Source organism: Gorilla gorilla, chromosome 4 (assembly GCF_029281585.2).
Source record: "Gorilla gorilla gorilla isolate KB3781 chromosome 4, NHGRI_mGorGor1-v2.1_pri, whole genome shotgun sequence".
Taxonomy (NCBI): Eukaryota; Metazoa; Chordata; class Mammalia; order Primates; family Hominidae; genus Gorilla; species Gorilla gorilla.
In genome coordinates, this window is record NC_073228.2 from 66467140 (window position 1) to 66475306 (window position 8167).

An 8167-nucleotide genomic window follows, 5' to 3' on the forward strand; every position below is an offset into this window, starting at 1 on the left:
ACCTGAACTGCCTATCATGAACTGGGTGCTTTCTGACTCATGTAGCCATAAAGTGGGTCATGCACAGCAGCATTGCATCATCAAATGGAAATGGTGTATAAGTGATTGGGCTCAAGCAGGTCCTGGGGGGCACAAGTAAGTTACATGAGGAAGTGGTTCAAATGCCCGCGGTCTCTACTCCTGCCACCCTGCCTTCTCTCCCACGGCCTGCACTGATGACCTCATGGGGACTTGCCTTTGAGCAGTTGACACAGGGAGGGAGGACTAGGGCCTGGTTCACAGATGGTTCTCCACAATAGGCAGGTACCGCCCAAAAGTGGACAGCTGAAGCACTACAGCCCCTTTCTAGGACATCCCTGAAGGACAGTGGTGAAGGACAATCTTCCCAGTGGGCAGAACATTGAGCAGTGCACCTGATTGTGCACTTTGCATGGAAGGAGAAATTTCCAGATGTGCGGTTATATACTGATTCATGGGCTGTAGCCAATGGTTTGGCTGGATGGTCAGGGACTTGGAAGAAGCATGATTGGAAAATTGGTGACAAAGAAACTTGGAGAAAGAGTATGTAGATGGACCTCTCTGAGTGGTCAAAAACTGAAGATATTTGTACCCTGTGTGAGTGTTGACCAACAAGTGACTTCAGCAGAGGAGGATTTTGATAATCAAGTGGATAAGATGACCCGTTCTGTGGATACCACTCAGCCTCTTTCCTCAGACACCCCTGTCAATGTCCAATGAGCCCATGAACATAGTGGCCATGGTGGCAGGGATGGAGGCTATGCATGGATTCAGCAATGTGGACTCCCACTCACCAAGGCTGAACTGTCTGTGGCCACTGCTGAGTGCCCAATTTGCCAGCAGCAGCAGAGACTAACAGTGAACCCTTTGTATGGCATCATTTCCTGGGGTGATTGACCAGCTACCCAGTAGCAGGTTGATTATATTGGAACTCTTCCACCATGGAAAGGAGAGAGGTTTGTCCTCATTGGAACAGGCACTTACTCAGGATATGGGCTTGCCTACCTGCATGCAATGCTTCTGCCAAGACTACCATTTATGGACTCAAGGAATGCCTTATCCACTATCACGGTATTCCACACAGCATTACCTCTGACCAAGCACTCACTTTACAGGTAAAGAAGTGAGGCAGTGGGCTCATGCTCACGGAATTCACTGGTCTTACCATATTCCCCATCTTCCTGAAGCAGCTGGATTGATAGAACGGTGGGACGGCCTTTTGAGGTCGCGATTACTACGTCAACTAGGTTACAACACTTTGCCGGGCCAGGGCACCATACTCCAGAAGACCATGTGTGCTCTGAATCAGCGCCCAATGTATGGTATTGTTTCTCCCATAGCCAGGATTCACAGATCCAGGATTCAAGGGGTGGATGTGAAAGTGGAACCACTCACTATGATGCACTGGCAAAATGTTTGCTTTCTGTTCCCACGACATTAGGTTCTGCTTTACTAGTCATCTTAGCTCCAGAGGGAAGAACGCTGCTACCAGGAGACACAATAACAATTCCATTAAACTGGAAGTTAAGATGGCCACTTGGACGCTTTGGGGTCCTCCTACCTTTAAGTCAACAAGCTAAGAATGGAGTTACAGTGTTGGCAGCAGTGACTGACCCAGACTATCAAGATGAAGTCAGTCCGCTACTCCACAACGGAAGTGAGGAAGAGTATGCATGGAATATAGGAGATCCATTAGGGCGTCTCTTGGTATTATCATGCACTCTGATTAAGGTAAATGGGAAACTATACCCAATCCAGGTAGGACTACAAATGGTCCAGATCCTCTCCGGGTCACGACCTGCTGAGGTGCTTGCTGAAGGCAAGTGAATAGTGGAAGAAAGTAGTTATCAATACCAGCTACGACCACCTGACCAGCTGCAGAAATGAGGACTGGAACTATCACGAGTATTTCCTTCTTCTTTTGTTAAAAACATGTTTGTGCATGTATGCACTAGTACTAAGAAAATATCTTCATTTCATTTCCCTTTTCTTTATCAGGTGACATAGATTTGCTGACCTCATATCAGCATTCAAGTGTTGTTTACTTTATGTAAGAGTATTTGGGTTGGGGATGGGTGCATTTCCAGTTGTAGGAAGGATAGTTTATTATGTTAGGGGTAATTATGACCTTACTATTGTCTGTATTTTAAGATTATGTATGATCTCAGGAGATGTGTGTGGGTTCAAGTTCACAAGGGGTGGGCTTGTGACAGTTAATAATGAGTGTCAGCTTGATTGGATTGAAGGATGTAAAGTATTCGTCCTGGGTGTGTCTGTGAGGGTGTTGCCAAAAAAAGATTAACATGTGAGTCAGTGGGCTGGGAAAGGCAGACCCACCCTTAATCTGTGTGGGCACAATCCAATCAGCTGCCAACCCAGCCTTACTATAAGCAGGCAGAAAAATGTGAAAAGAGACGGGTCTCGCCTCCCAGCCTACATCTTTCTCCCATGCTGGATGCTTCTTGCCCTCGAACATGGACTCCAAGTTCTTCAGTTTTGGAACTCTGGCTGGCTCTTTTCGCTCCTCATCCAGCAGATGGCCTATTGTGAGACTTGGTGATTGTGTGAGTTAATACTTAATAAACTTCCTGTATTAGCCAGTGACATCTAGAGGGACAGAACTAACAGGATATATACATATATATATATATATATATATATATATATATATATACACACATATATATATATATACACATATATATATACATATATATATATATATATACATACACACACACATATATATATATTTATTTATAAAGGGGAGTTTATTAACTTACAGGATCATAAGTTACACAATGGGCTGTCTGCAAACTGATGAGAAAGGAGAGCCATGGAGTCCAATGTTTGAGGGCAGGAAGAAACCAGCATGGGAGAAAGATGTAGGCTGGGAGGCTAGGCCAGTCTCTCCTTTTCAAATTTTTCTGCCTGCTTTATATTTGCTGGCAGCAGATTAGATTGTGCCCACCAGATTAAGGGTGGGTCTGCCTTCCCCAGCCCACTGACTCAAATGTTAATCTCTTTCGGCAACACTCTCACAGACACACCCTGGATCAATACTTCATATCCCTCAATCCTATCAAGTTGACACTCATTATTAACCATCTCACTCCCCTTCATATATATATATGTATATAGTCCTTTAATTCTGTCACTCTAGAGAACCCTGACTAATATGTCTACACTTCTGATGATCTATTTCTTTTATTTTAGGTCATTTATTTCCCCTGGGTTGCCTACACTCGCTTCTTCCCACTATCATATGAAGGACAATATAAGCCTCTTGACTTCACTAGGTCAGGGCATGTCCCTGCTTGCAGTATCCATGACACTTTCCTCTTTTACTCTTTAGCAATGAGGGAATGTCATCCTTACCCAGATGCCAGCCACCTGTCTCACATCCAGGACAGAGAATCTCCATCTCCTCTCCAGCAAATACCCATGTATGTGGGCATGGTGGCATGCCCCTGTGATCCCAGCTACTCCATAGGCTTAGGGGGGAGAATCACTTGTGCTTGAGAATTCAAGGTTGTAAGGAGCCATGATCACACCACTGCACTTCATGCTGGGTAACTGAGTGAGATCCTGTGATTTTTCGCCTACATTTTACAGAATTTTTTTTTGCCTCTTTCTTCTATTAATTTATGTTTTGTCCATTCATTTTCTGGAAACCTTTAGAGGGCAAATAGGAAGTTTCCCTTTTTAACGTGGTGGCTCACGCCTGTAATCCCAGCACTTTGGGAGGCCGAGGTGAGCAGACCACCTGAGGTTGGGAGTTCGAGACTAGCCTGAACAACATAGACAAACCACGCCTCCACTAAAAAAAATACAAAATTAGCAGGGTGTGGTGGTGTGCACCTGTGATCCCAGCTACTCAGGAGGCTGAGGCAAGAGAATTGCTTGGACCTGGGAGGTGGAGGTTGCAGTGAGCCCAGATTGTGCCACTACACTCCAGCCTGGGTGACAAGAGTGAAACTCAGTCTCAAAAAAAAAAAAAAAAAAAAAGAAACAAAAACAAACAAAAAAACACCTACTTCCTCACTGAATTAAAGGCGTGTTCAGCAGTTTCTTTGTTATTTCAAAGAGTGGCATCTGCCTCAGCAGGGTCAGTTTTCAATGTATTTGTTTTGTTTCTTTTTTCTCTGTCTGGTGTTCTTCTCTATTTTATTATAATTTTTTAAATTTGACGGATAAGGTTTTCATAGTACTGAATATCAAACAATGAATCCGCATGAATGATTCACCTAATTTCCTTCATTTTAGTCCTCTATACAGGTTTTATATAGCAAAAGAACCATTTAAAGACTTGGGTTACACATGTATTTTATTTTACCTCTGGCATGCCTTGGGCTGAGAAAGCATTATATGGTGGCACAATATTTGTAACATTCTCATAGCCATCTGGTGGTGGTTCGAGGTAAGACATTTTGAAAATCTAGCAAGAATTAAAATATGTCAAGTTAGAGAGAAAAATTCCAGATTATTATTAAGATATAATTCATTTTGCCCCAAGTATATACTTCAGATTAAGCATCCTGGAACTAGGTTCTATAATTAAATAGATAAATTACACTGACAACAATGAGAAAGAGCCTTATCATTATTATTGTCTTCCTAATAATAGAAACTTTTATAAATGCATGCAATCCCAGGTAACCAAAAGTTTCCTGTTAAAGTGTAATAGCAGAGCTTCAAAGGTGGCATTTTGGCAAGCCTCTTTTTTTTGACTATGCCTTTTCAGCTTCCTTTGTGGGCTCCTTTTCTTTCATCTTTCTTTAAATAATATTTCCCTATGTTTTATCCCCAGCCCATTGCTTGCCTCTGTACTGCCTCCCTGCGAGACTTCATTAAGTATCAGAATTTTACCAATAGCTCATATGCTTATGATGCTTACCTTTTCAGATTCGTATATTTAAATGTTTTGTGGTTATTTCATCCTGGATGTCCAAACTCAACATGTTAAAATTCAAATTTATCATCTCTCACCCCGGGCCTGCTTTTGGTCTGCATTTCCTACCTTTATCAATAGCTTCAGTCATTAGCCACCGACACCAGACAGTCTCGGAGTCATCCTGAACTCTACCTTCCCCTCCTTCCCCAAGTCAATCACTAATCAAGTCCTGCTAATACATTGCCTTACTATTTCTGAAATCCATCCCTCTTCCTCATTCCTACTAACATCCTAATTTAAAACTTTATTATCTTTTACCTGGACTATTGTCTTAAGACAACAACTTTAACCCGTTGCTTAGCCTAGGTGTAATCCACAGAGGATCTTGTCTGTCTAAAATGCCCCTCTGGCCACATCCTTCCCCTGCTCAGATCTTGTCATTGGCTCCCATGAACTGAAGTTGAACTTTAAGCTCCTTAGGACAGCATACACGCCCTTCTATGATCTGTTCCCAGAACATATTTACTGGTTTATCTCATATCATGGCCCGCTTTGTATTTTACACTTTTGAAATACAGAAAATCATTACATTCTCCCAAGAATACTAAGCTAGTATATGCCTAAAAGCCTTTGCCAATATTTTGTCTTTTGTTGAGAATTCTCTTAGCTTATTTTGTCACGTGGTTAACTCCTTATGTCCTTTCATGACTCACATGTCAAGACTTCAGGAAACCTTCTCTAACTCCCAGACTGGGCTGAGTGACCCTTTTCTGGGTAAATAATGAACTCTAATCATACTCTTCATAGCACTTACCATACTAATTTGAAGTCTGAAGTATTCCATTGTCTGCCTCACTTTACTTAGGCAAAGGAACCATGTCCTAGTCTCATTCTGGCCTCTGGACTTCAGCCTGGGCGACAGTGGGAGACTGTGTGTCAAAAAAAAATTGCCAATGATTGAAGCCTAATACTGAAGATTCTGGTTTATTGATAATTAGTCTGTTGCTGGGTGTTAATTGAGCTCCCCAAGTGATTACTCATGTAGGACTTCAAAACAATAATTTAGAACCTTGTGACCCAAAATCTGGGCAAAAATAAGCAGCATCAGTATCACCTGGGAGCAGCTTCAGGTCTCACTTTAGATTTACTCTGAATCTAAATATATTTTTATTAAAAAAATTAAGAACAGATGACAAGCTTCAACTACATCTAAATTCTTTAGATTTACTTTAAAAGAATCAACACTTTGACACAATACCAAAGTGAACTAAATTCGCTTTTTTTTTTGAGACAGAGTCTTGCTCTGTTGCCCAGGCTGGAATGCAGTGGTGCAATCTCGGCTCACTGCAACTTCCACCTCTCCAGTTCAAGCGATTATCTTGCCTCGGCCTCCAAAGTAGCTGGGATTACAGGCACATGCCATCATGCCCGGCTAATTTTTGTATTTTTAGTAGAGACAGGGTTTCACAATGTTGGGTCAGCTGGTCTCGAACTCCTGACCTCAAGTGATCTGCCCGCCTCGGCCTTCCAAAGTGCTGAGATTATAGACATGGGCCACCATGCCCAGCCTAAATTTGCTTTAATTTGGAGAAGTACTGGTCTAGAAAACACAAATTCCAAGGAGACTCAGGTTCTTAAGTTGATTTCTTGAGTACAAGTTTTTCAAATGCATTCTCCAGGATTAATTTTTTTTTTACTTTTTAAATTGACAAAGATTGTACATATTCATGGCTATACGGGGATGTTTCAGTACATGTAGATGGTGATCAGATCAGGGTAATTAGCATATCTATCATCTCAAACATTTATTATTTCTTTGTGTTGGGAACACTCAAACTACTCCTAGGTATTTTAAACTACATAATATAGTATTGTTAACTATAGTCATCTACAGTACTATAGAACACTAGAACTTATTACTCCTACCTAGCTGTAATTTTGTATCCATTAACAAATCTCTTACTATTCCTCCTTTCTCCCTACCCTTTTCAGCCTGCAGTATCCTCTGTTCTACTTTTTACTTCTATGAGATCAACCTTTTTTTAGCTTCTGCGTGAGTGAGAACATGTGGTGTTGAAATTTCTACTCCTGGCTTATTTTGCTTAACATAATATCCTCCAGTTCCATCCATGTTGCTGAGAATGACAGGATTTTATTTATTCTTTTTTATGGCTAAATAGTATTCCTTGGTGTATATATACCATATTTTAAAAATCCATTCATCTGTTGTTGGAAACCTAGGTTGATTCCATATCTTGGCTATTGTGAACACTGTTGCAATAAACGTGGAGATGCAGATGTCTCTGCAATATAATGCTTTTCTTTCCTTTGGATAAATTCCCAGTAGTGGGATTGCTTGAGGTGTTTCAATACTGTTCTCCATACCGGCTGCATTAATTTACGTTCCTACCAAGACTGCATAAGAGTTCCTTTTTCTCCAGCTACTCAGGAGGCTGAGGGAGGAGAACTATTTGAACCCTAGAAGTAGAGGGAGCCAGATTACACCACCACTGCACTCCAGCCTGGACGGAGAGTGAGACTCTGTCAAAAAAAGAAGTCCCTTTTCTTCACGTCTTTGTCAGCATTTGTTATTTTTGTCTCTTCTATAATAGCCATCCTAACTGGAGTAAGATGATGCCTCACTGTGGTTTTGATTAGCATTTCCTTGCTGATTAGTGGTGTTGAACATTTTTTCATATACTTGTTGGTCATTTGTATGTCTTCTTTTGAGAAATGTCTGTTCAGAGCATTTGTTTATATTTAGTTAGATTGCTGTGCTTCTTTGTTGTTGATATGTTTGAATTCCTTGTATATTCTTGATATTAATTTCCTGCCAGATGAGTTTATATTTTCTCCCATTCTGTAGGTTGTCTTTTCACTCACTTTATTATTTCCTTTGCTGTGCAGAAGATTTTTAGCTTGATGTGATCCCATTTGTTTATTTTTTCTTTTGTTGCCTGTGCTTTTGATGTCTTATTCATAAAATATTTTCCCAGAGCAATGTCCTGAAGGATCTCCCCTATGTTTTCTTCTAGTAGCTTTACCATTTTGGGTCTTATATTTCGGTATTTGAGATACTTTGAGTTGATCTTTGTATAGGGTGAGAGGCAGGGGTCTAGTTTCATTCTTCTGCATATGGATATCCAGTTTTTCCAGCACCATTTATTGAAGAGACTATCCTTTCCCCAATGAGTGTTCTTGGCACCTTTGTAAAAAATCCGTTGGCTGAGATATGTGGATTTTCTGGGTTCTTTA